Here is a 25,966-nt window from a genome sequence, read left to right as displayed (position 1 = left end):
CTTTACCAGAGATAGGAATTAGGCTAACACAAAAGGGGAAATTATGATTCTATTTTAACTCCAACCTCCTTTAATTTGCAAACAATTTTGTGACAAATTCTAAAACACACACAAAATACCTGGAAGATGATACATATTTCATATACAAATTACTAATTAGTGCAAAACAAGTATGGATATAATGTATACTAATCTAATAATTTTAATGTTAAACTAAAGATGGTGGCACATACCTGTAATGACAACCCTTGAGATGCGGAGTGGGATATAAGGAGTTCAAATCCACTCTAGACTACATAGGGAGATCAAAGCTAGCCTAAGGTACATGAAACTATGTCTTAAAAAGTGTCAGCCTCAGGAATCTGATATTGATGTCACCTGAGAGGGTCAGCTAGAGCCCTACCGATACAGACAGGGATGCTTGCAGTTAACCGCTGGACTAAGCTGGGGGTCCCCAATGGAGGAGTTAGAGAAAGGACTGAAGGAGCTGAAGGGGTTTGCAACCCCATATGAAAAACAACAACCAAACAGACGCACGACAGCTCCCAGGGACTAAGCCACCAACCAAAGAGTACACCTGGAAGGACCCATGGCTCCAGCTGCATAATGTAGCAGAGGATGGCCTAATCTGTCATTAATGGGAAGGGAGGTCCTTGGTCCTGTGAAGGCTTGGTGCCCCAGCTTAGGGGAATGGTACGGTGTTGGAGCAGGAGTGGGCAGCAATCATGTAGAGGCAGGGGTGAAGGTTGAGATGGGAGATTTTCAAAGAGGAAACCAGGAAGGGGGATAACATTTGAAATGTAAATAAACAAAATAACCAATAATTAAAAAATAATACATTTTTTCTTTTTTGATTGGATATTTTCTTTATTTACATTTCAAATGTTATCCCCTTTCCAGGTTTCCCTCCCAGAAACCCCGTACCCCTTCACCCCACTCCCTGCTTCTATGAGGGTGTACCCCCACCCACTCACCCTCTCCTGCCTCCCTGCCCTCACATTCCCCTAAACTGAGGCATCAAGCATTCACAGGACCAAGGGCTTCTCCTTCCATTGATGCCAGACAAGGTCATCCTCTGTTACACATGCAGCTGGAGCCATGGGTCCCTCCATGGTTGGTGGTTTAGTACCTGAGAGATCTGGGGGATCTGGTTGGTTGATATTGTTTTTCTTCCTACGGGGTTGCAAACCCCTTCAGCTCCTTCTGTCCTTTCTCTAACTCCTCCATTCAAGACCCCATGCTCAGTCCAATAGTAGGCTTCGAGCATTGGCCTCTGTATTTGTCAGGCTCTTGCAAAGCTTCTTAAGGGGATAGATATACCAGGCTCCTGTCAGCAAGCACTTCTTGGCATCCAGGATAGTGACTGCATACAGTATGAATCCCCAGGAGGAGCAGTCTCTGGTCTTCAGTTTCTGCTCCATTCTTTGTCTCCATATTTCCTCCCATGAGTATTTTGTTTCCCCTCTCATAAAAATAGTGTCAGCTTTTAACTTTACCTGGTAACTAAATAGATACTTAAGAATGAATTGTAATGAGTATTATAAATATTTCATTTGATTAAACATAGGTAAAATAAAGATTGGGTCATTTCTTAAATGGCTATCCTAGTCTTTCTTCCACCTCTGACACATGGTTTCTGGGATGGCTCTTTCTGCTGTTGTCATCAAGATGCTCAATAACAGGAAAGTGAGCAAGTTGCCAACTCCAGAGAAAGTGAAGAGTGTAAAAAAAGCAGTGCCCGTCTGCCTAAGTGAAGACAAAAACACCATCCTTAAGGACAGCATCCAGATCCTAAAAGGGGATGCTGAGCAAAGTGATGACTGCTATCCATCATGGTCAATATGCCGCCAGACAAGAACTATGGCTATGATGTAACCTGTTGTGACCTAGTAGGGGAAGACCCAGCACTTGGGCTCCTGAGAATGAACCTCTTAAGTACAAAATGATCTGAGTGTCAAAACCTCCATCAAAAATAAGTTGGCAGGCATTAAACATAAATTACAACCAACTGTCTATGAGGAGGCCAAGGACCACTGCATCCTGGTAGAATAACTCGCTGGCAGCTCTGGCAGCTTTGAGTGGCAGGACTCTGTTAGCTTCCTCTAGTCCCTTTCTGGAACACCTAGCACTTACCAGACATGCTCTTGGGTGTTGCAGACTGTACCATTCTTGACAATCAGGAAGTACTGGAAAGAGCCTCATCACCTCAAATTACCAAATACCACTACCAACACCACTACTACCCCGTGGACAGTTCTTTCTTCATCCCTGATCATTGTGCCTTTCCCAAACTGCTTCTGATCTTCTGATTCCACTTCGGTTAAAGCAGACAAATCCTCTTGCCCAGGCATCAGTACTCTTGTCTCATCAATACTCCCCACCTATCCCTCTGCATCTATCCTTCTCAGTCCCATGTTGCAAAGTTCCAGGCAAAATAGTGAGTCTGCTTGTCTGTGTATCTCTGTGTATAAATGGAAAATGACCATACACACACACACACACGCACACACACACACACACACACACACACACACGCACCAGCTGGTTGCTCTCCCATTACCCTTGGTCTTGGCCACACAAATGAGGAAAAAAATCAATAAGGAGACATTAATTTTTAAAAAATTAAGATAAACTAAAAAGGATAATTAATAAAATAAGATATAAAAGTTAAAATATAATAGTATTTTACATATTCATATTAGAAGAAAGTAAGTATAATAGTTTATTTTCACAAAATAATGTCAACATAATCGAGAATACTCTTAATGGAAAGAAACTGAATAAATGCAGTCAGTGGAACACTGGTACTACTGGAGTAAATAGTATGGGTATCATATGCAATTTATTCTGTTAAGTATACAATAAGCAAGGCATTTGAATCTGTTTCCTTAACCATAGTAAAAAAGTCTGTCATGAAAATTTTAAAAGAAGTCTTTAATTTGGAGAGAAACTTCGAATAGTTACTGGTTAGTGGATTTTAACAGTAGAATACTCTCTCATCAGGAACTTGTTAAAAGTCTTATTTTGGAATATCATAGCAAGGCTTACACTCTGTGTAAAGCTTATCATCACAACAATTTTTCATGGAGAAAAAAATCTGAAATCAATCATTGTCAATCTGCCTCTTTTTGAGTTTTCTAGTCACTTAGAAGTAGCAGTTAAAACACACACACACACACACACACACACACACACAATCTCTTAAAAGCATTGACTTTTATAGTTCATCCCAACAAGGAAATTTGCTATTTACTTGTTTTACAGTTAATCTCCATGCTAAATCTGAAAGTGCATTCTCAATAACAAGTGGAATAAAAGAACATTGGGATAATGACACAAGATGATAACAGCAAGGAAGTGCTCATTTGAGGATGTAATCTCTTTCACATATACGAGCTTTAAGTTGTAATGAAGCAGGTTATGGGCTTCACAAAAAGTTGCCAAGAGGATTTGTATGAGACAAAAACTTAACAAAGAGGTAGGGAGCCTTTCTAGACTCGATCCCTGAAGGCAAGTGCTTTCTAACAGGCGCCACCTGCCTCCATAATATCAAGTGGAGATTGATTTTTTTAGCTTAGTATTTGGTACAAATTTTAGCTAGCTGGTGAAAAAGAAAGAGCAAAATTCAAATGTAGTTAGTCAGTGGCCACCCTTGGTTGATTGTCAAAACAGAGACACTGCCACATACTTAGAAAATCCATGTCTTTCCCCTCCTAAATACATACATGAGTAGCATGCCAGTGCTTTAGCTACAGTGAAGTCTGACAAAGTGAATTAATTACTCTAGGCATATGGAATTAAAGAATGGATTCAAAGAATCCTAAGCATACATTCTACATGCTATCCAGTGTTGATTATGCAAATTTTGCATGGCCCTAAAGATGACAGACTCACTCCGAAGTCCCTAGGGGATTGAATAAGGCTGAATAAAGACCTACTCCCACGCTCCATTTGTTCTGATAGGATTAAGCATGTAAGGTTGTGAAGAAATATATAAAAACACTTATTCATTAATTTATTTCACCAGTATTATGAATAACAAAGATTTGTGAGATGAAAATTGCTTTTAGAAATTGAGAATAAGGCAAAGGGGTTAATTAAATGGAATTTAAAGATCAGGTAAGAATTTCTAAAAACTATATGATCTAAAATATTCGGTTGTTACCTGCCAATATCTTGTTTATGCAATCATATCCTAAATTTCTACCATTTTATTGTGATTCTATCTTTACTTCAGTACTTACAGTACTATTTCCACTCATTTATTTTTCCAGCTTTTGGCAGGTATAGTTGTGCAGTTTATGGTGTGCACTGTGTCATTTCTATACATGTATAGACTGTATGATAATCAGGTCACAGCAACTGGTATATCCTCTACTATTAAGTTTGTCATTTCTTTGTTTTAAGAACAAACTTTGCTAGTAGGACTTTCACTAGTGTAGTCATGATTATATTTTTTGCCATAGAATATTATAAATTGTTCCCCTGTCTAACAAGCTCCGTGATCCCATCCTCTTCCCACTTCCTTCCCACACTGGGCCCAGCCCCTGTTAACCAATTCTACTTTCATGAGCTCAACTTTGTAGTTTTCACATATAAGTAAGAAAATACAGTCTTTATTCCTTTATGCCTGACATTTGACTCAATGTTTCCAGTTCTAGTCGTGATACTGCATGATTTCTTTGTGTATAACTAAAATATCACTGATCTGAGCTTCTTTAGATATCTACCAATAATAAGATTTGGAGAAAATATGCCAGTTTCTATGTTTTACCCTGGGAATGCCCCTGCCATACTGAGTTTCATTTCCAGCAATAGTGTGAAAAAGTTCTTTTTCCTCTGACTCCTTACTAGCATTTGTTTTAGTATGTCTTTTAATAGAAAACTGATTAAATGAGGTGAAATGAAATCTCATAGTTGGTTGAATTTGTATATCTTACTATACACTAATCTCTAATAGTATACTAGTGCATACTGCTAGGTAGTTTGTGTAATTTTCATAATTTATTTTCCTATATGAGAAGTTTAATATAATACCATCATTTAGAGATGAAGTTGATGTGTATACTTAAGATGACCTCACAGTTAGTAAGTTAATAAACAGCAAATTCATCAGTTTATGGCCTTTCCTTCATGCCCACCATTACAGGAAATATTTGGTTTCATCAAATTATTATCTGAGCCCTGGTAATTTATGTCAAGAAGTTGCCTTCCTGCATAGAGGCATGTGGTTGTGTTTTATATCACAGATGGACAAAAGTGGCTGGTCACAACAAGCATAATTTTGAATCAGTTTGCATTTTGAAAACTTATGCTTAGATAAGTTTTATTAACCAAAATGTTATTTCTCCCATAAAATAGATATATAGAACTAATTTAATACAGTCAGGAAAGGTTTTGATTTAGAAATGAAACTGTTTGTTTATGACTAACAACTTCAGTGAACAAAATTCATGGAAAGCAGGGACTATTACTCACTTCATGGTAACTATCACTGTGTTTCTGTAGTTAGTTTCTAAGTGAAACTACTTTGAAAGTGATGTAATCAAGAATATTGCTTGGAATACATGGGTTCTAAGTACATTTACAACTGAACAGTTATTAGCACCAAATTTAGATAGCCTAATATCGATTCATAATAGGACCAGGACTGTCATTGAGACTGGATTCTAACAAAATGAACTTTCAATTCGTCATCCCTGAGCCATGCTCAAATAAGTTTTTGCTATGTGGCTTCTGATTTTCATTTACCTACTTTCATGGCTACTATTTCCTCTGTGGATCTGCTAATACCTCCCATTAATTTAAATCAAATCTTGTAGCTGAAGAATTAATCTCTTCTCCAAAGATAGCTTAGTATGTTTGTGAGATCTATTTTGTGTTGGTATTGCTTGAAGTTCAGCAACCAAAAAGCAAGCTCATCCTGTGCTTTTTAAATTTAGACTTCTTGATGATACCTCTCTGAGTAAACCCCCAAGAAATGAAAAAAATCACCGGGTGTGATGCTACATGCCTTTAATATCAGCACTGGGGAGACAGAGGCAAATCTCTGACTATTTAGAGAGTTCTGGGAAAGCCAGAAATATATGTAAGCTAAGTCTCAAAATTTCTTTTTGAAAATATTTCAAGATAAAGTAAAGCACACTAAAGCATCTTATATATTTATGATAAATCATAGCAGGACTTTCCTCTCACTTAGCATAGAAACATTGCACACTTGAATCAATCCTGGGGACTGACGATTGGACCTAGGGCCTTACCATCTAGCACTGCATCACATCCCCAGCCCTAGTCACTCATTTTATCACATACATCTTGAGTGCTAGAATAAAACTCTACAAATCCCTCCTATAGAAGTAGTTATTTCATAACTGCACCAAGCCCTATACCAAGCAAAACATTTGGAAAGAAGAGTGGCCCAGAAAATATATTCGCTTGTATGCAACATAAGGAAAACACCCTGTGCTGCACCCTGCGCTCTCCATGAGTGAAAGAATTACTTCTTCAGGTGTGTGTGTTATAAGATCAAAGTCCATTGAAACATCATCTTTATTCTGTTTTCCAATTAGACAAAACTGGAGAGAAGTTTTGACCCACACATAAACCCCACATCATCAGGAGGTAGTAAATGCAATGATATGGTACATTAGAGTCCCATGCAGCTCCCCAAACTTGGGCTGGTTCAGTCAAGCCTCAACTGATTCACTGAGACCAAAATAATTGTATTCATTTAGTAACATTTTACTTTTATTTATGGAACTAGAAAATGGGAAGATGCCCCAAAATTTAGGCATGGAAGAGATCTAAATAAGCATAAAATTCTACCTATTCATTCTAAGACTAGAGGATTCTGAAGGGAATCTACTTTTTTTTTTCCTTTCTGAAGAATGATGAAGCAATTTTCTCCAGGGACATGTGACTACATGGAGTCTGCTCTTTACTTGGAATTTTCTGCTTGGTGTCAGCACACTGGCGGATGTGAAGTGGATGGTCATGCCAACTTTCCTTGTACCAAGGAGGAGTAAAGCTCTGAAAATAATAACATAAGAATAACAAAACAGATGATCAGTTCAGACAAACCAAAGGTTCATATGGAAAACAAGTTTACACAAGCAAAAATTATTTTAAAGGTATATTAATACTGTATATGGAACATTTTACTTTCTCATGGAAACATGTAATTACATTATGCTTAACAAACATTCAAAACCTTGCTCTCCAAAATCAATAACTACATCTCTTTGATTTACTTAATCATCAGATTTAGGGGGTAAGTTTCCATATATTTAATTACACACATGGAGTTATACATATTTGTTCTGTGGTTTTATTTACTTTTGCATGTTTAAATTATTTTCCTTATTTCTTATCAACTACATTAATTATATGAATGAAATGGTATTTTTTAAGCTGAAGGTAGCCAAGTAGCATGCAAAACAGTGAGAGAATGATTCTTGGGGAAATGTGTTAAAGGTCCTAAAAATTCAACTATTCAAATGTAAATGGAAAAGCTACAGTGAGCCAAACCCATCGACTGGCATATGTTGTCATCTGATTTTTTTTTCAGTTACTGATTATTAGAAACAAATTGAACCACATTAATACGAAGAAAATGAAGAAATAAAAAGAAGAAAAATAATATATCAAAAGAAAAAGCTTAAGAAATATCTTAAGTGAGAGGAAATTACTCTCTGGTAGAATGAATCAATGATAAAACGTCAAAGAAGTAAAACTCCTATGTCTGTCACCGTGAACAGACTAGGCTACCAGTCCAAACAATATACATCCAGACAACGGCTTTTGGTTAGTGGGTTTTTAAAACCACCATTTAGTAGTATGTGTATAAGAGTAAATAATAGACCAGCAATAGTTTCCTAGAACTCGTAAAATAACAATATACTCCAATAAATAATCTTAAGCTTGACTCTATTAGAAATGACTATGCCGGGGCCCAGCAAACACAGAAGTGGATGCTCACAGTCAGCTAATGGATGGATCATAGGGCTCCCAATGGAGGAGCTAGAGAAAGTAGCCAAGGAGCTAAAGGGATCTACAACCCTATAGGTGGAACAACATTATGAGCTAACCAGTACCCCGGAGCTCTTGACTCTAGCTGCATATATATCAAAAGATGGCCTAGTCGGCCATCACTGGAAAGAGAGGCCCATTGGACTTGCAAACTTTATATGCCCCAGTACAGGGGAATACCAGGGCCAAAAAGGGGGAGTGGGTGGGCAGGGGAGTGGGGGTGGGTGGATATGGGGGACTTTTGGTATAGCATTGGAAATGTAAATGAGTTAAATACCTAATAAAAAATGGAAAAAAAAAAAAAGAAATGTTTATCTCAGAAAGTATCTTACTAACTCTATATAGTCAAATTCTGACTGAAAGAATTTGATCTCTAAGTCCTAAGAACTTATCGAAACGAGATTCTATTTCAATTGTGAGGTGTAAATTATGAGTGTGATCTCCTAAAACCAAAAACAGAAACTTAGGTATCCACCCAAGTTGCTGTCTTACTTTAAAGCTACAGAAGTGCTGTATTGGCAGATCATTTTTTCAGAGGAGTGTCTGGTTTGTTTTATCTGTATCAATAATATGGGTTACTGCACAAAGATGAAAACCCATCCCAGATTTTTTTTCTTCATTCTTTAATATGCACAAAAACCAGGCTTAGGTCCTGGAAGTTACCTGTCTTGTTTTATAAGTCACACCTGTACTGCTGCTACACATCTGTGGAGCATGGTATCAGCCAACTGTTAATCAAGGATCACTCCCTTTCAAAGTGACTGATGAGCCACTGTTAGAGCAATTTACAAAAATAACTTTTAGACAAGGTGACTCAAGGGTCTCAGACAGTTCTCACCAGCCCTGAAAGTTCCATGCTTCAAATTCATGTTTTATTAATAAGTAGACAATTTAAAAGGTCCATTAAATTTTAGAAATAAAACATCATTGGCAATATTTTCTTTTTGATCACAAGCAATGATAATGTCCAAGATTGTCTTTGAAAACTTTTAACCAGTCCTGGCAATGTGAAAAGAAAGACGTAGATTAGGTAGATGCAAGGAGGTATGATTGAAGAGTGCAAACAATGAAGATGCCGGATAAATTCTTACAAAGACTGTGACGAGTGTCTGATAAAAGTACTTGGAGGACAAGGCTTTTGAAGAAAAGCTAAGAAAAACAAATATTGTGTGACAAACCTGTTTAAATTTTTTCCACTTTGGTTTCATTATCTGCTCAATATTACATTGAAATTCCACACATAGATGATGCTTATGGGAGACTCAATGCAAATCTATCAGACAATTGAGTGTTTCCAATACCAGACACTTGAGAACAGAGCACGTGGTGAAACTACATGTTCCATTTTTGGTGTATATTTCTTTGTTGATTTATGTAATGTAGCTAATAATATGCAGCCTACCCTCGTTTTAAACAAACAAATGAACTTTTAAAAAGCTTTTCATAAGTTGCTAAGCAACTCCAAAGACACATTTTATTAATTTAACAAATAGCATTCAGATGACAAATCCTTAAAGAAGATTTCTACCTTTGTTCTTATAATAAATAAATAAATAAATAAATAAATAAATAAATAAATAAGGAAACCTCAGATCTCAGCAGGTACCCTCCTAGTTTTTCCCCTATCTAAAGCCTCAGGGCAAGTCCAAAGATGTTGCCTTCTTTGATTTTTTTTTTTTTTTTACTGTGCAAAACAGTAAATTTTTTAATTGAAAATGTTACTAAAATAAAACTTAAATCCCAGGACTTCCAGTGTAGAGATCCTAAATATTATCAGGCCTGAAGACTGTTTAACCTGGGTTCCAGTGATAGGTTGGATAGAAGAATTTGAGGTTGTGTGGGGATAAAATATGACTTGTAGGGGTGCTTAGTAGCATCCAGCAACTTTACCTACCAGATGCCAATGACACCCCAACCCCTGTAGTTGCTATAATTAACTTTTTTCTGTAGATAAAAACCAAAACATCTAGAGAGGATGGATACAGTAGGAGGACAAATTCACTCATAGTTGAAAATCGCTTTGAATGAATGTAGGTATAAATGCTAAATGCCAAACACAACTTGAGCCCAGCCAGTATCTCAATCTCAATCTCTCGGTCTCAGTCTCTAGCAATATCTCAAGATTTATTCCCACACATCTACATCAGTCCTCTCCATGGCTGCTGGTAGTGAAGAATAAGTGGGAAGTAATATGATTCTAGGGTAATATAGCTCTCTATGTATTTGAATATATGCTCATGTTTGGGTTTATCATTTCAGTGTACACAAAGAGTCAGGGATTCGATGTTAACTTTAATGAGAAGCCTTTTCTAGCAATATCATGCTCCAGAATTTGACCTGAATCTTTTCTTATTCCTCTTACATTTTCTTTATGTTCGGTATTTAGATAGAATCATTCAAAAGTAAGTATGAGAGGGTTGAAGAGATGGCCCAGAAGTTAAGGGCAAATGCTGCTCTTCCAGAGAACCCTGTCTGGTTCTCAGCACCATGTTGTATGTAGCTCACAGCCGCTTGTAACTCCATCTTCAGAGAGATCTGTATTCCTCTGGCTTCCATGTGTACCTTCATTCACGTGAACATGCTCCATGCATACAACTAAGTATTAAAAATTTTATAGAAATGTGCCAATAATAAGGGTCCTGTAAGTTTTGCTACACATTCATCTGTGTGTTGATTTTTCATATCCCACACTCAATACCACCTTATTCCTCACATACAAACAGCTTACATGCTCCCAGTCCTCACATGTGACGTATGAAGGACAAATTTATTTTACATGAAAAATGGTCCTAATTAATCCTTCCTTTACTTACAGTATTATATTTCTGTTTAAAAATGGCAGGACTACAAATTTATGTGAGGCAATCATTTTCTGACTGTCTTCACTATGCCAGACACTGAACATTGCTTGGTAGCTATTTCTATCAATTTACATTTCATTATTTATGCCCAACTAGATTGTAAGTTCCCAGAGGATAGGAACAGGTTTTATCTGTATCCCTCTGGCACCTTTTAATAATGATGCTAATAAATATGCTTTACATTTGATTAGCAATTATAACCTTTCAAATTAGTTTCATGCTTATTAGCTCATTGGTTATATAATTTCACTATTTTACAATCAATGAGAGTGGGACCTAAAATGCTCTAGGGAACAGTCCATGGATTACACAATTGGTGCTCAGTAGAATATGTTCTTAATATATATCGACTGACTGAATTTAGACTTACAAATTTCCAAACCTAAAATTGCTTGCCTGGTTATAAAAATATGTTTATGATATTCAAAAGATAAGTGTTATTCTAAAGAACAAGAATCATTAAATGATGCAAAAGACACAACAAAGAAAGTGAGTCAGTTTAAAAAGTGTCCAATTGTAATAGAGCAGCAGGAGAAGGTAAGAAATCTTGTCGTTTCTATGAGAGATTAACTTCCTTTTGCAAGGTATTCTTCACCTCTTATTAAAGAAGTAAATTTGTTTTCAAAAGACAGCAAAATGTAAAGGAAATGCCTTAAGATTAACTTCATCATCCTAAAATTCAAAGCATATATATATATATATATATATATATATATATAACCAAGAAAAATATTTCCAAAACTTTAGCCGCTCCCCTTGGGGGCATAGCTTCATAAATAACACCAAGATAACACATATGTGTTTATCTGCCTTTCAGCTGAGTAAGGAAAAAAAAAAACTGCACCCTCAAAGTGAGGGCATCCTGTCTAAGGAAGCCATCCCTTACCCAGCCATTTACTGGGAAGGCTTAAGTGCAGACACTGGTCTAGGCCCCAATGAAGGAAGAGGTCTAAACCTCAGCTGCTGGTGTGAATCCTGGGCCCGCGGTGGAGAAAGGGGCAAGTGAAAAGGTCTGAAAAGTCAGAAGTGATTTCCTTCTCGTTGGGCCTTTTCTTTCAGCCTTGAGCTCCCTTCTGCTCACTTAGGAAGTGAAGGCATTTAAAGAAAGCCGAAACTATATATAAACAACTGGAGAGGAAAAGTTTAAGACATCACCACCAGCCAGGAGGAAGGAGCCTCCCGGTGCCCAAACCACCCTTCAGCCACGTGACTGTTGTGAGAAGAGAGAGAGAGGAGCGAACCCCCCAGGCCGGGGACCGGGCTGGCCGAAGGTCCGGTGAGGACCTGCGGAGGAGGGGCGGTGCCGCTAGACGACCGAGAAGCCCGCCGCCGGAGGGTTCCAGGCCCCGGCGGCGTCGCCGCAGGCCTTCTCCGGGCGCCCGCTCCGGCCTTTCCCAGCGGTTCCTCCTTGCGGAGCCCCGGGCACGCGGCCGGAGGGTCTCCCGGCACTTGGCAGACAGCGCCAGGCGCCTTAGCGAGCTGCGTCCGAGCTCGGGGAGCCAGGGCTGGAGGATGGCTGGGTTCCGCCGCGAGGGTCCTTGGGTCCAGGGACCGTCCAGCGCCAACAGGCCGGGCCGGGAGGCTCCCCAAGGGCCGCGAGGAGAGCGCGGAGGCCCGGCCGGACCGTGGAGCCCGGCGCCCTGCTTCCCGAGGCGCGGTAGAGCGCAAGAGCGCGCGGGCTCGAGTCGCGCCACGCTTTTCAGTCTAAACTGGGAAGAAGATTGTTCCCGAGGTTTTGTTTATCCAGAGACTGAAAAGGGAGAAACTCAAGTCTGTTGGCGTCTTCCCTCGCCCCGCCCTACCCTGAATTAGTTTTGAAAAGCCTGCCCAGCGCAGGAGGGGATGGAGGGAGCAACCCCTTTCCTTTCAGCAACCCTCTCTCTCCCGCCCTCAGTCTCCACACACCCTTCACTAGCTCGGTTCAGGAGTTCGCACAAAGTCCGCCAGAGGATCGCCAAGAGCCCCTATTAACTAAGCCCCAGTAGATGATTGGCTTATGAAAATGGAAGTAGAAAGTCGCTTGCTTGTCACGGTATAATTAAAAATCACTCCCCTTACTAGTCTTAATAGTCAGGGCACTTCCACCACATTGTTTATAAGCTCCGGTAGGATCTAAAGTGAGAAGAGATTCCAGACGAAGTTGCTACTACAAATCCTCCACCTCAGTATTATAGAAACTTCACTTCCATTCCCAAAGGCCAAGCCTAATGACCCCAGGGGTCTGCCAATGGGTCTGTTGCCTGCTTACCTGGAAAGGGAAAGCAGTCAGGGCTCAGAATCTGAACTCAGTATCCTAACTACATGTGGTTATTGACAAAGGGAGGGGGAGAGTGGAGGAGGGAAATGGAAAGGAAAAACAGGGGGAAAAATGTGTTCATTTACACATTTCCTGTGCAGAACAAAAAAGTCCCACCATCAGCAAAAGAAGCCTTTTCCTCCAAAATAGCAGCCAAAGAGGGAAAATTAGAATATGCATAAAACTCCTTCATTTTCATTTGCACAGAGCATGATTTCCGGCACATTCGATGTAAGCTGCGCGATTAATCCCATCGCCTAAACAGTATTTCACTTAGCATCTTTCCAAAACTCACCTAAAGAAAATTACCATCTTCCCACGACCCTTTTTGAGGTACCATTTCCTAGTGTGTCTGCCAATGAGAATTCCCTTGATGGGGTTATAAGTTGGGGTTTCCTAGCCATCCTTTCCTCATTAACTGCGCTACTACACCAGAGCCCCATTTTCCTGAAAGCTAGCTGCCGGCTGTGAAGCCAGGGCTGGAAGCCACAGCCTAATGGAAAGTGTGTTTTAAAAGACAATAAACATGCATTTTTTTTATCCTCTTGCGTCCTGAAAAATCTTTCAAGTTAGCAGTAACCAAGACCTTTGCACATAGACACCTCTGAGCATCTGCCTGTCCTCAAGAATAAAAGAGAATTGCACAACCTTACTCAGAGCAATGCTGTGCCTCGCAAATATTCAGCCAATGGAGCCACTAAATCCCCACAGCATAACCTTCATGTTTTGTTTTGCCAGTTACAACAGATCTGGTTGCACCCTCCTTGAAAAAATTCTTTGTTGGGAAAAACCGTTAGCAACATTTGAAACAATTCATTCTTTTTGACCTGGACTTACTCCTGCCTGTGAAAATGTATGTTTCTTTTATTTAATAGAGTGTGAATAATGGATGGAATTTGTATGTCTTGGCTTACTGCTAAAAGAAAAGCTTCATTCCAGGAAACTCAACTCTAATTCTTCACTCCTCCATGTCCCAGTATGGAAGAAAAATCTATATTTGCTCACAATATAAAGATGCATCTGCAAAGATTTCCTTCAGTATCTGCAGATTTCAAGTAAATCTCAATTACCAGTACTTTAAAAGAAATGCTAATATTTATTTGACTTTTAATTTGCATGAAATAAGCAATGCTTGGTACATTTAGTTTGGCATACATTGGATATGAATAAGCATTTAAATATATGGTTTCTGTTGACTAAAAATTTATTAAGGTATTGGGCTATAGAAGCTTATTAATTTAATTAAATAGGTTTGTAAACTTTACAGGCACAAGAGTATCTGCATACTGGTAACACTAAAATAAATGCTTTCAGTTTTTATTTACATCAAATATCATCACCAGAGAATCATTAAATGTAGTTATTCTCAGTTGCACATTCCAGTTTTGGTTCAGAAGTTCTCAGTCATATAAAATAAAATACAAGATATTAGAAAATAAGTTCTTCCAAAGCCATATTTAGTGAGTATATGTAATCGAATTGAGAGCCATGTTTTAGTAATGATCACTTCCCTTAATTTTCTTACTGAAACAAGTGATAGTTCTATTTCTTAATAAAAGGCACAATTCTTAATAAAAGAACCATGGTAACAAAATATCCTCCTTAAGACATTATTTTGATTGTAATTAAATATGAGATGTTCTTGTTTTATTTTAAGTTGCAGAAGTATATTTACAGAGGAATTGGGGTGAATTCAGTGGGCTATTAAACTCCAAGCATTGAGAAATTCTGAGGTGCCACTGAAATGTGGATCTACTAGCACCCAAATCTGCCACATCCCACTGCAGACGTACAGAGATGCATGAGAACTGAACATCACTGCAGTGAATTTATTCTCCGAAATGAAAGCATCTCTTTCTTTGCTGAAATTTAATGAAATAACGTTCTCACAAACTGGAAATGTTTTCATTAAAATGAAAAGGCTATGAGGAAATGTAAAAGGGTGCTCAGTCTCCTTCCATAAACAGCAAAGATCACAAAGAACTAAAGCAATGGGGGCTGTGCCTGTCCCCTCCCTTGCTTCCTTCTTTTAATATTTCTGTTGTGGATTGTGTGTTCACTGAGGTTTGAAGGAAATATCTCACATAAATAAATAAATAAATAAATAAATAAATAAATAAATAAATAAATAAATAAATGTTTCCAGAACACAAACTGGCTACTGATATTTATGTCTTTGTTTTTGTTTTCTGTTTGTTTGTTTACCTTTTTAAGAGTCTAGGGTCTGCTTTATTGTACATTGCTAGGGTCACATGCATGCAGCTAATCTTACACCAATCCATCCTGTGACTCAGATCTCTCTTCATGTGGCCATAGGTGCTGAACTGACAAGGGATTTCTACCTTAGTGTCTGTTTTCCTTTCCCACAACTGCCCTTCCTCTCCTAACCAGCTGCCCTCTCTTCTCAATAAAAGGGGGCAATAATAAACCACCTGCTTGAGAATTAACATGTGTCTGAATGCCAAATGCTAAAATGCTAAATGCCAAATCTAACCCCATACCTTTTAATTCCTTCATTTTATTTCATTTCCCTTTTTGTGGAGGGTGAAAGTGGTGTTCAGTAGACAGGAAGAATATTAGACTGAGATGATGTTAGAGTAGTTTAAGTGTAGACCTACTAACAGACTTTTTCCACCTAGGACTGAGCTACCATTTGCTCAACCAACATGGATAGATGCCAGAGAAGCATCTCTTGTACATGGAGAAATGGGTTTTGCTTTCCTAGCTAGACCACGGGCGAAGACTACTACCACTAAATCTACTTTCTTTAATCTTCTTTACATCTGCCTGTTCCTAAAGCAATCAAAAGAATTCATTCTGGGGTGGGAAGAGATACTGATGCTAAGATGCTATGTCTAGCTTTACAGAGTAGATCCATGATCTCTGACTTCACTGGACACTTAAAACTCTTATTAATTTCCTTGGCTTTGTGAACATAGTTTCTAAATACCATGACTTTGCTACTGACCATAAGTGATCTAGGGAGATGATACCCTAGTCCTCCACTCAAGAACCCTTCACATGTCTACCTCTGTTCCAGACTGCTTTAAGAATGACATACATCTTCAGGGGAACATGTCCATAGCCACGATGGAGTCTGAATATAGAAGCACTCAGTAACATTTACCAGGACCTACTAAGGGAGTCTTTCTTCAGAAACTTGAGTTTATCTAGACAGAAATCATTCGTGAGCAAAACATGAACTTGGCTGAATGCTCAACCTCCCATGTAACATAAATCTAAGGCTGAAGTGGGTTTGATTTTCTTCCTGCTAGCCTTAGAATTATTTTAAGTTAACTTCTGCTATGGAACTTAAGTTTGTCATTATTAATAGTTTATTTGGCAACATTGTTGCAGGTTTGTTACTTTTCTTGTTGTGGTTGTTATAGTATTCACTGGGAGTTTAGGAAGATTAGTCAGATTAATTAGTTTATTGGTAATTTAAGGCTGAGAACTAGTAATTAAGCCCAAACTATAAATGATCATAGATGATTCATAACGATGTAGAATTTAGAAGGAAGAAAATCTAAATTTTGGACACCAAGTTTTTGCATCTGTGAAATAACGAGGACTTGGGAGATCAAGACTATGATAACTGATATATATTTTAGTCACCCAATCACTCCCCCCCCCAGATTATCAGTAATCTGTTTGATAGACTTACAAACCATTTTTTTAAAGCAGAGAACAAAGATGTGATGAATGACCCCCATGTCACCAGATTTTTCACATGGATTCCCTGTGCTCAGGACCATCCTAGCATATAAGATCTCTCCCCTCCAAATCAGCCTTTTCCTTCTCTCTGCTCCTCTTATGATTCTCTCTGAAAAGGAAGCATACTGTAAGACAAGGAGACAAACTCACCCCTCTCAGGGATGCTCTATGGAATAGAAACCCAGCAGTGAACTTTTCCTTACAATAAGTTCCTGCTCTTTCAAATATAATTAATGTTTTGATAGTATAGTTCTTTAACTACACATATACACATAAAAACAGGCGCACCCTCTAGTTTTGCTGTTTGTACATCTAAAACCAAAATGGATACTTTCTTTCAGTGGCTCTTAAAATACTTCTAGTCCATCAGCACATTAAGATAACTATAATTCAAATATTATAAATTTTTGTTAAATATTATTTAATAACAAAAGATATTGTGATATAATCTGATACAGAAATTTACTACATACCAGGCAAAATCTCCAAGCCCCTATTTATCTTTTGAAAATTTAATAATGGAAGCAGAATTTTAGTATCTTTATTTTATCTACGTGAGGTTTAATTGACAAATGTGTATGAAAAAAACTAGTAACTATAATATCAAAGTTTAGTGAGTTTGTTAAGACTTTGTCAAATACCTCAGCTCTCTGTTTTAGGTCAATTAGTTCAAAAAGTTGCTAGTAGTTATGCATAAACAAAAGTGACATAGATGGTCAGAAACACATATACACAGATATGTAGCTAAAAGTTAAGTGAACAAGTCTGAGGTTCCATATTTATGGCTTCTTATACTACATACCCAGCTTCTCAACTTTCTGAACAGATTAACATGTTAAGAACCGATGAATATACAGACAGTGGGCTATGGCACACTTTCCATCTTTAATAAAGAAATGAATACTGTTGACCAAATATCAAACTTTATCTACCTACGATGTTATGGGGTACAGAAGCTTTGTGAAACCCATAAATGGATTTGCAAACCTCATGGGGATACTGTTTGATATTTAAATATATAGAAGGTACTAGCAAGGGAAAGAAATCTCTTACACATTTCTCTCTTCAAACTTTTTAAAAGGAATGTCTCAAAGTATTAGCTTCTCATAAACATTTTGAAACTTTCTTACTTTTCTTATTTAATATTTAAAATTATAAAAGCAAAATAAGAAAGAACAAGGGAATCTATGAAGGTGGTTTTAAGTAGATATTTTCAAGAATATGAGAGAAGCATAACTTTTTTCTGACTGCAATATGATTCTTGAGAAACCCTAATCTTTGTGGTTGTTTACGATGCAATCCTTTGTATTGCTTTCTTCCAAGTATACATGTGAGATTGACACTTCTTCACACTCATGGGGTTAACACACATATTAAATATTAGTTAAATTTTTAACAGAAAAGCCCCCCATAGGAGTACAAACTCAGTATTAGCATGTGAATAAACTACTATCCCACTCGTTTTGGGTATAGACAATTGAACGAATAGTTTCAATCGCATAGATCCCCAAGGATGTGTGAAATATAAAGCACAAGTTTTCCCCCAGAATTCCTGATGTGTCCTTATTCCTTTCCCTGGATCTCCTTCCTTTTGTTTTGCTTTTTCAGTAGAACTACTGTGATCTCGAGTGAGGTTTTGTTTGGCTCTGGTTAATATTAAAGAAGATCACACACGGTTGAAAAATATTGTTATTTTTCTTTAATGGGGAAAATTGGACTCCCGCGTGTCAGATCTGTGGATTTCCGAAAGGCAGTGGGAATGGTACTGACATCACTTTGCACTTTAACAATCCGATTTGGTCAGAGTACAAGTTGTTTGTTTAACCCGACAACTCGGTGCACCCTGTCGCACACTTTGCACACTCATTAAAACGATTATTCACGACCTGTCGAGTGTTTTCGGGTTCATTCACAGGAAAGGCTTGCATCCAGAGAGCAATTCAAGTCAACACTGTCCACTATACCACGCACGTGAGGACGAGTTGGTGCATGCGTGAAAGATGCGGGGAGGGGTTGGTGAGTAAGCGCCTTGGCTGTTAAATCCTTCCCGGACTCGGGGTGCTAAGGAATCTCAACCTCCTTAGAGTGCTTACAGCACTGGGTTCCAAAGACTTGGGTAAGGAAAAGAGAATTTAAACAAGTGAAGCAAATAAAGGTAGCCCCCCTCCACCACTTCTCTCTCCCTCCCATTCAATCTTCTGCAAAACTTTACATCCCAGGATACCTTCTGCCTGTGGCCCCTACACTTATGGACAACCACTTCGATCCCAAAAATAATTCGGATCTGTTTTCTATATATCTTATAATCACTAGGGGGAAGGAAAGGTATAGCAAATAAATAATAAATAATAATAAATGTTTTTAAAATAAGGAGGAAAAAAGGATCCCTAGGTGCTTTGTGTAGTTGTGCTCCTATCTGAAAGTGGAAGGACTGGTCCTGCACACTGACAAAAGTGGTGCAGATTAAATATTAAATAGCTTTCAATAGGCCACTTTTGTTTTTGTTTTTCAGGTTTCAAGCAACTTTTTAATACTTTGTAATGGCAACAGAAGAACACAAATAAGGCTATATCTCAACCCCCTACTCCTGGCTCCTACTTAATGAACACAGTGAGCAACTCAGGTGCTCCTATTTCGTGTTGAGATGGATCCTGGTACATACTATCCATATGCTGCATTAGTGTAAGGGATATGACTATCTTCAAAAGATGTAATAACACATGCACACTAATAAAACATATGTGCATACATGTATTTAATATATAGGACATTATATGGCTATTTTTCTGGATAAGGACCCTTGGCATAATTTCGAGTTAGCAGTTGTTTAAAATGTCCAACATCTATATTTAAACGATCCATCCTTTATTTTTTTCATTAAAAAAAAAACAGCTGAAAACACATGGCTATCTTATTTTTGTGAAGCTAACCCAGACAAACCAATGGAAAACAATGTCTTATTTGTGAGTTTCACTCTATTTAAACCTAAGCTCACCAAATCATGTTTCCTATGTTATTGAAACACATCAATACTATGTGTGAAGAAAAGAATGGAGGCTCTCAAGCAGCATGAGGCTTTAAGCAGAAGCGGGTTCCTAATTACTAAAAAAGCTAGGATGAATAAACAATTTCGTAAACTGGTCACACTCTCAGACTCCACTATGAGGTGTACTTAGAATGGATGGGTTTTCGCTTCCTACAGTAAGCTCCTGCATTAAAAGCAATGTGGGACAATAATAAAGAGGGAGACACTGAAATATGGGAAGAAAATAGCTGAAACCTCTGCATAAATGAACACAAATCAATGTAGTAATACATAACACTATTGATGCAGAAATGATCGATTTTAGTCTTCCAACCTGCAATCGGAGTTTGCCATGTTTAATTAACATTTTTTCCCAGAATAGAAATAGATAAATAAAAAACAAAACAAAACAAAAAACGAGCAATACCTACTGACAATTCTATTCGATTTTACTTAATTTTTCCCAGAATATTTTTGATAAGGTTGGCCAAGTACTCTTTTTTTTCTCCTAAGAAAACATTGCCAGCTTTTAAAATCACATTATTAATTATAGAAATTATTGAAGTATTAAATAATAAAATTACCACCTTATTCTTGCTCTGAATTTTTCAACACTCATCCCAGTCTCTAATTATTCATTCAGCACATTTTAATAGAGCAAACACAATAGTTCTTCCTATTATCAAAGTTTCCTCAGATACTGGAATTCTATTAGGTTCAAAGATTCTTTGGCTACCTGTAATATAGCGACGGAGAAAGGTGTTGATCCCCCAATAGGCATGAACACGCTCTCTCCTGAGACTACATAAGCTTTATGAAAGAAAAAAAGAGGAAAATCTGCACTACTTCAAGGCTATTTTGTACCATAAGTGCAAAACGAACATATATCAGACTCAACAAAATAGCTATACTTTAGATTTCTAGAATGTACCTCTAAAACAATGTTGAAAGTTTCCATATAGCTAATTATTCGTTTGTGAGAAATTCTTAGCAGGCAGAGGTGTGTATTTGGCTTCTGAATACTAATGGGAATTCTGTTCATATTTTTTCATCTATGAGCCTTATTCACAAGTTTGAAAAAGAATTTCCAACTTATAATGCTCAACTTAGAAATAACATCATTGCACATCAGCCGTGAATTGATTATTTTTATAATACTGCACAATCAAGGATTTTTCTTGACTCCTGCCATACCCGTCTAGAGCCAAGAATTCAGGGGCAACCAGACCCAAAGGAAAAATATCATCAGTTATTGTTTAGGGCTAATTTAACAGATAATTTAACTTCAAACAACAATGATTAGGTCATTAAATTTCAGAGTCATGAGAAAATGAAAGAACCAACCGAGAGACAATTCGCTCTAACCCCATTACAGTTTTCAGTCTTCCTATTCAATCAAATTAAAACAAACAAACAAACAGTATCTGCCTAAGCAGGAAGATACCTTTGCTCCTTAAAGCACACAAAGAGGGAAGCAATAACAGGAAATGAGGAGGAGGAACGAAAACGAAGGTGTCTATTTCAACCCGGGATTCTATAAATATAGGAGAATTCAACTTTAGCCGGAAAATGAATATCCAAACGTGTAGTTATTGAACATGCTCTTTAGTAGCCACCCGAAGTTTGCAAATTTCGCCAAGAGCTATATGCTCTTTCCTCCTGTGAGGGCTTTTCCGCAATGTCAAAGACTCTGAAATGCTCTAGGCCACAAACCCGGAAAAGATGTAGGCCATTCCATCTCTCCTTACAGACTTACATGCAGAATTCTGAGTTATTTGTTATTATCTTAAGTATCTTCTCAGATCACGGTCTCGGGATTTCCGCCTATTTTAAGTTTTGCTAAAGGGCCAGGATGCAGCAGCGATGTGGAAGCTTAACAACTATGCTTGACTGTTATAAGAGGGAGGTGCAGGTGGAAGCATCCCGCTGCATTTCTCATCTCTTCCCTTCAATTCTTCCAAAAGGAAGATGATTCCTAGCGATTCTCCGCGCTTCCGCGGTAATCTGCTTCCCAGCCCGCTTTTGTCTCCCTAACTCCATGCTGCTCCTAGCGTTCAGGAAATTTCCTACCCGAATAACAGAGGCGAGGGCAATAAACCAGAAGGAGATAGACTATTGAAAAATCAGTTTTACCAACTACCGGGTGAGTGCTGAGATCTGAAACTGCACCCCATAAACAAAGACTAACTAACAGCTTCTTAGAAGTAGGGAAAGGATCTTAGACGGCTAAGAAGGAAGGGTAAGGTAGGGGAGCCTGCGTCCGCAGCTCTGGGAAACCAGTTCCCCAAGCGGCGGCGGTGTCCTGGGCTAGAGCGCCCTCGCGTTGCTGCTCGCCAGCAGCGCGGCTCATTGGGCAGGGAGGCCCGCAAGTGCTATCTGAACGCGGGCCCAGAACAGGCCTTGCAGCCGAGCAGCCCCAGCTAGCTCTACTGCCTGGTCCATGTTCTAATAGCATGTTCTGTTGTTAGTCCCTAACCCGAGACCTCAACTCCGGACCGAGTCCTGCCGCTCTACTTGGAGTCCAGCCCAGCGCCCTCGACAAAGCCAGTCCGAGTCCATAGTCCCAGGGCAGGCCATCCCGACACCGCAGCCCGGCCTCTCTCCGGAGCTTCGGGAGGAGTCAGCCAGAGTCTGGCGCGCTCGCAGCCACCGTGGGACAGCCAGACTCTGGAGCATACAACGCTGGCTCCTAAGTGTGCATTAAAAATCAATTATTTTCCTGAGATTTCCAAAGCCGGGAACTGAGCTATTCCCAACAGGGACAAAGTCAAGCCCAGAACGGTGCTCATTTCCCTCGATTTTTTTTTCCTCCTCTGTGAGACCAAGAAGTCTCCTTCTCTCAAGTGGCTCTGAACTCGACCTGCACCAGATCCGCTTAGTCCTGTAGAGACCATAGCTTGTCGCAGCCAAAGGAACTGAGGAAAGAGGGCCCGCACTGGGTGAGGCTGGCAATGCCAGTGTGAAAGTAGAAAAGAAAGCATGAGAGAGAGAGAGAGGGAGAGAGAGAGAGAGAGAGAGAGAGAGAGAGAGAGAGAGAGAGAGAGAGAGAGAGAGAGAGATTGGTTCTTAATGATATTAAAAAAAAGTCTTTATGCCAACGATCCCAGGTTTGAACATTAAATTTCCTTGTTCTCTGAAGCAGCCATGAAATTCAGAAATTTCTCCATTAAACGAAATACCTTACACTTCTGTACATACTAGAGTATCCCATTGCCTTCTCCATATAAATTTATCTTCTTTTTTTCCTTCTTTGAAATATCTAAATCCTCTTTACCTAGGCAGCCACCATGATTTCTGCCCACGTGGACAAATCACGCATTCATCCACCTATGGCTGTGAGAATCTACTCGCTTGGAACAATTTCCAAGTGGGAAAAAAGAACACTTAAGCCTCCAAGAGTCTAGATTTAAGGGTACATCCACAGTAGCCTGTGGGACACGCTAACCACCCACCACCACGTGCGGCAGGGAGACTTTCACTTACCGATCTCCTGGTGAGAGTGTTCACAGTTCTCAAGTCCTCAGCAGCCTTCCGATAACATCGAGCAGAACCTTGGATTGGGGGGTGGGGTGGGGGCACCAAATCGGGAGGGAGGGAGGAAGACAAAACATAACACTACGTCATATATTCCGCAGCCCAGCGCCCCTGGGCCTACATTTCCTGGACAAAGTCTTCAAGAACTGAGTGGGGGAAAGGGCCAATTTAGGAGCTGGAAACTAAAAGATAGCTTGGTTTTAACTATTGGAGCTTAGGGGAGGAGTTCCTGGAGGAATGGTAAAGCAGGGCAATTGGGGTGAGAGAAAAGAGGGAAATTGGAAGCAAAAGAAAAATCGAAAATGGATTTTCCAGCTATCTGGAAGATCGCTAACACCCTTTAACTCTTACAGTAGGAAGAACTCAGTCATATTGTTGCTAAAGAGAATTTAGATGACCACTACTCTTTTTGTAACTTCAGGATCCGGCCTTGAGTAGAAGTATAATGAGGGGAAATTTTAAAACTCAATGTTTACCTACCCTGCTTCTTAGAAGGGCTGTGCAGATTTTCCTCTGGAGATTTCCGTCTGTCTGGGAGAAGCTGGAGTATGGCTGGGGACAGGGTTATCTGCTGAAGTAGGAATGTACAGGAACCCCGCCCCTCTAGACACAGTTACACAACCTCAGCAACCCATCTCAGCCAGCACTGAAACCTGCAATGATCTTCACCGTCACCGTTTGTTAACCTAATTCTCCAACAGGCTTTTAGCCTTAAAAAGAACCAACTATATTAGCTACTCACAAAATTAATTTATCAAAATTAAAATTATTTCAATGCATGCAAAATCCTCAATGACAAAGTAGAAAATACATGTTGTAAAAATCAAAATTTTATATAGACTTCTAATATATTTTATGTGCCCATCTCTTTGGGGTGAAATATGTACCAACTTGAATACATATTATAATCAATACACTTCAGGACAGATTTTTTTTCCTTTCTGCTCTTGCTATGATTCCAGCCATAGAAGACACGGGAAGACTACCTTCACTATCATCAGGACACTTGTACAGAACAGTTTTAGACTAACTTGATTTCCAGTATTGCAATTACAGAAAAAAATATTTGGAAGAAATTCCCTGTCTGTTGCATTTTAAATCATTTCCTTGTGTTTATGTACTAACAGTTTCATTAACTTCCAATTATGTCAATTGAAATACTAAATCTGTAATATTACAATTTGGAGTTTTAATTTTTAAATCGTGATCATTTTCAAAAAGGTCAGTCTTTACTTCATTTTAAGCAATATAAGTCTACGCAAAAATAATCTCCAAAGAGTTTTAGAAGTGTTTGTCTGCACTGAACTTACTGCAATCAGCAAAAAGTTGGTGACAATACACAGTAAAACACTGTAACAGGTCTGAAGCAAAATTAAATGTATCAATACTATAGCAAATTGTCATTTTTAAAAGAGGATATCCTGAGGGAGGGTCAATCATATAAAAATTAATGAAATAAAATATGTTCATAGACTGGGCTTCAAAAAGGCCTCTACCAAATTATATATATATATATATATATATACACTCATTCTTGCTTATGTCTAGGAAGCCTAATAAACAAACTTCCAATCACATCGTCTATATTAGTAAATTAGACATGGGCTAAAGCACACTTGTACTCCAATATCTAGTTCCATAAATACAAAAAGTCAACTTCATTATGGACTTGAAAGTACAAAAAATATTGCCATTGAAATTATATTTCTCTATATTTTAAATAAACATTTTATAAAATTATAAATAAGTATGGAGTGTTCATTTATGCTGTCCAGAGAGCAAACACTCACCAACGAAATGTTTCTTAAATATCTAGATCTATTAGTTTTACTATGTGAATTCAGCTTTCCTTTCAACTTTTGATAGTTAATACTGTGTTTCCTCCGTGGTAGTACATACTTATTCCATAAATAAAGCCCATAGCAGAAGCAAGCAATAGTCATCCTATTTTTCCTCCAATCTAAATGTAGGCCTTTCCCTGTTTGTCTCTCAGCTATGCAATGAAGATTTCTTTGCCTAAGCCCACATTCCCTGCCTCCCCCCTTACTTGTGTGTGTGTGTCTGTGTGTGTGTGTGTGTGTGATTCACTTTTAAAAAACTGTTAGATTAAAAAAAAAGACTTATATCTAAGCAAAATCTATTCTCACATTAAGATGGAGATAATCAAACTAGTCTATTTTGCCCATCTCTCTCTGTTCAATTTGATTCCAGCTTTTTAAAATTTCATAAGATCTCTCTCCCCTCTTCCCCGCTTTCTCCCCTTCTCCCTTCTTCCTTTCTCCAATTCACAACCCAGCCATCCCCATTTCCCAACATCAGCTATTCTAAATTTAAAATCAATTTTAGCCAACCTGCTTCTCTACTGGGTTCACTGCCCCTCTTCCCCTGAGCAACTCTCTAAGTGTTTGCTGATAACATCTTAGGGACAGATTATTTTTCACTGGACCCATTGTAAAAAGTGGCCAGCTTATTGCATTACTGCAGAACACATTTCAGACTATACAAATG

At 38.6% G+C, this 25,966-nt stretch overlaps 1 long non-coding RNA gene across 1 annotated transcript; it reads right to left on the bottom strand.

Moving 5' to 3' along the window:
• Window positions 1-6,531: 6,531 nt before the first annotated feature.
• On the bottom strand, window positions 6,532-24,226 carry 3110039M20Rik (RIKEN cDNA 3110039M20 gene). The gene is made up of 3 exons (NR_026733.1): window positions 23,939-24,226; window positions 23,408-23,475; window positions 6,532-7,029 (listed from the first exon to the last, which is right to left on the bottom strand). It is a non-coding gene; the product is annotated as an RIKEN cDNA 3110039M20 gene (long non-coding RNA).
• Between the last annotated feature and the right edge of the window lie 1,740 nt (window positions 24,227-25,966).

Source organism: Mus musculus, chromosome 12 (genome assembly GCF_000001635.26).
Source record: "Mus musculus strain C57BL/6J chromosome 12, GRCm38.p6 C57BL/6J".
Lineage (NCBI taxonomy): Eukaryota > Metazoa > Chordata > Mammalia > Rodentia > Muridae > Mus > Mus musculus.
The sequence above is the reverse complement of the archived record's forward strand: the minus strand, read 5'-3'. Positions and strand labels throughout refer to the sequence as shown.